The sequence below is a fragment of the Psammomys obesus genome, unplaced genomic scaffold (assembly GCF_907164565.1).
Source record: "Psammomys obesus unplaced genomic scaffold, mPsaObe1.curated_primary_1811, whole genome shotgun sequence".
Lineage (NCBI taxonomy): Eukaryota > Metazoa > Chordata > Mammalia > Rodentia > Muridae > Psammomys > Psammomys obesus.
The window spans coordinates 11,920,169-11,923,971 of record NW_026596244.1 but is presented as its reverse complement, the minus strand read 5'-3'; the positions used below and the strand labels follow the sequence as shown (position 1 = coordinate 11,923,971).

Below are 3,803 nucleotides of genomic sequence, written 5' to 3'. Positions count from 1 at the left end.
TGTCCGTCAGTCTCTGTCTGTCTGTCTGTCTGTCTCTCTCTCTCACACATACACACACACACACACACACACACACACACACACACACACACACACGGAGGACTTCTTTGGTATGAATTAATCAGTTCATCTCCCTCTCTATGCTGTGAACTTCCCACCTTCCCTGCTGTCACCTTCACTGGCTAGCTAGTGCGGGTACACCAGCAAGCTCTTGCCTGTGACAAGTGCTCACTAAGCACCTCTCTGGTGCCCAGCAGCTGCAGTGCTAGCATTCTTCGGCAGCGATGCCTTTCTCAACCAGCTTGAGGGGAGGGGCCCGACACGAGGCCAGGCATGGGGGCCAGGGCTGAATCAGAGCGGAAATTCAGGGTGCACAGCCTGCCACTTTCATTTCCTAAAACAGAAACCTGTGCGAAGGGCTTATGCAACCGTGGAATTTCAGCAACTCAGGAGCCCCAGGGCGTGGTGGCGTGGAGGAGCCAGTCCTGTGACAGCTCCTGCCTGCTGCGGCTCCTGTACTCTTGTTATGCAAGTTTCTGAAGCATTGCCAGAACTTTCTCAGCTGGTCCTATCCTTGGAAAACCGTGGAAATCCCCCGCTGTTCCCCAGCCAAGTGCTGGGCTCCTCTTCTCTGAGAGGGAAGTTGCTGTTGGGATGGCAAGTCCCAGCCTGGAGCCCTCCCAAAGAGAGGCAAAAATGACCCCTCAGATGAGCTTCTGCTGTCCCCTCATTCGGTATGGGGCCCTCCATTTTCCTCTTTACTAGGCTGTTTTTTTCTGTGCTGTTTCAGCTGATTCTTTAGTAAATGGCACTTCCTGTTCTTTGTGTGTCACCAACACTGGCTTTTCCTGAGAGGAATGAGCCATTTTCTTGGTAGAAGAAAATAACTTGACCTCATTAATATAGAAGGTAAGTGACTGAAAGTCCGATTATAATCACATTCTTTCAGCTGTTTGTTTAGTTTGGTTTGGTTTTGGGACAGGGTCTCATGCAGCGGAGGCTGCTTCAAACTCCTTATCTTCCTGCCTTCATCTCCCCAACGCGGGCATTCCGTGCGTGAGCTACCGCACACTGCCGAGTGAGGACTTTCAGTCATGCAGGTCCGTACAGTTCATTTGTTCTCCCACATCCCCCAAGTATTAGCTGTTGATGGAGTCTGTTTCCTCAAGAGTGAAATGATGGGAGAGTCCTGGTTCACTGCGTCATAGATGCCTCAGTGAAAGAACAGCAGAAACCTGACTGCAGAGGGAGGAGAGGAAGAGAGAGGAAGGGAGGGATTGAAGAGGGGAGGGAGAGGGGAAGGATGGGGAAGGAGGGAGAGGAGAGGAGATCATTTGATTATTTCCTGATATTTTCCTGGCAATCAGTTCATATTCTTTACAGTCTTAGAAACAAATGCTTTTTAGTGAATATGGGTCAAAATTTGATCTGTTAATTTTTTTTCTGGTATCTGTTCAAAGCAGAGGCTGTTGAATCTGGAAATAGAAGACTAAAATGTAAACAGAGGAAGGAATTGCAGGATACCCCTTTTTCCCCCAGGACAAATGTCCTCATCATTTTTATCCTGATTTTTCAACAATTTGACTAGACTGAGTAGATGAACTACAAACTAGAGGTGAAACTAATTTAAACTGTAAAGGCTTTCTTGAAAACACTGGCTAACCTTGAGTATTTGTTTGGTTTTGAGCCCTGTGTTGTGTACAAGAATGATTCCCATTTCCCAGATGTGAAAACTGAGTCTTGTAATCTATTCAGTCACACAGCCAGTAGGTGGAACCATCAGGATTTGAGCTCAAGTCTGCCTGACAGTCTTACCCTTGTGAGTCATGCTACACTGTCCCAACAATGCTGTGGAGGTTTGATAAATGGGGTGTGGGGTGGGTGCGTGCTTTATTCTGGGACCCAGTAGTCAGCTGACACGGCTCTGGATTGGAGCACATGGGCCTTTACTGAAGGCTGCCCGGCATCTAGGAGATGACTTAGAGCAGCGCTTAGCTGTCGCAGGATATTTGATCACACTGTGAACCCCAAGATTGTGAACTGGAAAAACCTGTTTCTAGTTGTGGTGTGGTTCAGCCCTAGCACACACCTTTAATCCAAGAGCTTTCTGTAAACGGGATTAAACAAAGTCAATGCTATATCAAGAGGCAGAGCAAGCAGCCAGTTGACAGGGAGTGAACATGTGTAGACGCAGGAAGGGGGACATGGAGTTGAAGGGTATTTAAGAGAGCATGGAGAAGGAGAAGGGCTTTTCCCTCCAGGACATTGGTGGAGGAGGAAGGTCAGCGGGGTGCTTTCTCTGCCTCTCTGAGCCAGCAGGTTTTCACCCCAGTATCTGGCTCCTGAGTCTTCATTGGTATGATTAGGAATTTGTTTTAAAAGCAACATTTAGCTGTAAGTACTTTAGAGCCAAAGTGAAGGACATACATTTTAGATCTGCAATGAAAACTTACAACCTGCAGGGCAAGGATGGTGATGATGATGATGATGATGATATTGATGATAGGGATGCTAATGATAATGATGATGATGATAATGATGAAATGATGATAACTTACCAATACTGAGTTTCTTCTGTACACCCAGATTTTGGTTGAACATATTATATATAACTTGATTTAGGCAGGGAGAAAACTCATCTGTTACTGGGGTGAAAGCTCATACTGGAACCATTATTTAATTATCATTGACCTTCATCTTAGACCTAAAATAATAAATGACATTGTTTCAGGCAGGGTTTATTTGGCTTAAAATGTTCATGTGTGGCAATTGCAGTTGAATTGTGCAAAATCTGTTGGGCAACATCCCTGTTTAAAAAAAACTCACAGCAAAATGGGAAGACACCACACACTATAAAAACTGCGGCCTTTTGTACTGCTTGAGTTTGTGGCTATGGCCCACTGACCGAGCGGGCTATGAAGGCTGGATAGTTGATCTTAGGAGAGGCGATGAGGGCACAGCCGTGATGGCACAGCCGGATGGAAGAGCCAGTTCCAGCTGATACTTGGCAAGTTTCTAAACATTCTGAGCATCCATGGCTAAAAAGAAGATAATGCCCTTCTTGTGAAGTTGTTGAAGAATGGCACAAAGACAAAAAAAAAAAAAATAGATTTTTTTTTTAGCTCAAGATAGATTCTCAGTGGAATTTAGTCTCTACTCCTCCATTCTCATTTTGGATCTACTTATGAAACTTTGTAGGGTTTCTTGCTTTCTTTTCTTTCCTTCACATTATGTGTGATATATATAATATACATATATTATATATATCACTGGCTATATACAGTATATATATATATATATATATATATATATATATATATATATATATACACACACACACACACACACACACACACACAGGAGATACATAGACACACACACCAGTTCAGTTACCAGTACAGTATACATATATTACCGTGTGTGTGTATATGTATATATGTGTGTATATGTGTATATGTGTGTATATGTGTATATGTCTATGTATCCCAGTATATTTGCTGAACAGCTATTCTGCACAGAGTTGCCAGGGTTAGCAGTGAGGAGACAGACATTGCTGTTTGTGGCACAGCCACACAAGCATGAGTCTGGTCACAGAAGAGAAAACCGCTTGTGTAGGTTGAAGAGTACAGAAAGTGGCTACCTAAGGAGAGTCCAGAGCTGTCTATGCAAGAGGAGCTGGTGGAGACCATGTCAGATTGATGATGATGATTGCTGATTGGCACTGATGGTGGTAGAGGGAGGGACTGTGGGGGTGGCGATGGAGGAGTGGATAGTAGTGGAGGTGATGGAGGCGGGGATGGAGG

At 44.7% G+C, this 3,803-nt stretch overlaps 1 pseudogene; it reads left to right on the top strand.

Annotated features, from left to right (window-relative positions):
- The first annotated feature begins 2,231 nt into the window (after positions 1 to 2,231).
- Positions 2,232 to 3,803, top strand: part of LOC129668533 (SIN3-HDAC complex-associated factor-like) — a 10,108-nt pseudogene continuing 8,536 nt past the window's right edge.